A 584-nucleotide genomic window follows, 5' to 3' on the forward strand; every position below is an offset into this window, starting at 1 on the left:
ATTATACATCCAAGTTTTTATTTCAGTCATAGAAGGAAATCCAAAAATCTTTTATATTTTCAATTCTATGTTAATTGGTATTTTTGCTTCAAGCACACAGTTTAATCCATACTTATCATCTTTCAATCAAACGTTGACATGGTTTTTAATTGCCAGAAATTAGGTTTATGTTCTCTCACAGCATTCAATCATATTTTATATAGATGTTATGATTTGAATGTGTTAAATGGATGATGATATCAGCTGACATATAGTTTATTCCTCATGCGGGAATGCTGAATTGTTGCATTTCAAATCATAATCATTTGTAATTCACATGACCAGAATCATCAGGAAAAAAGTACTTTTGGTACTTTGAAAATAGACATTGTTACGAGCCCAGGCATAATGGAAATGAGAAAATTGGGCATATTATTTATATGTTGTGCAATAAATGAGATATTTTCTCTGGGGAGACACTAATTGAGATTCCAGCAAGTAGTTGAGGTAATTGTGTTTAGCTGTTTTCTATCTGTGAATCACATTAGACAGTGAATGATTGCCCTGTTGAAAAAAACCAGCATATGCTGGTTAGGTATGTTTTG

The sequence above is a fragment of the Sinocyclocheilus grahami genome, unplaced genomic scaffold, assembly GCF_001515645.1.
Source record: "Sinocyclocheilus grahami isolate Dianchi unplaced genomic scaffold, SAMN03320097.WGS_v1.1 scaffold9377.1, whole genome shotgun sequence".
NCBI lineage: Eukaryota > Metazoa > Chordata > Actinopteri > Cypriniformes > Cyprinidae > Sinocyclocheilus > Sinocyclocheilus grahami.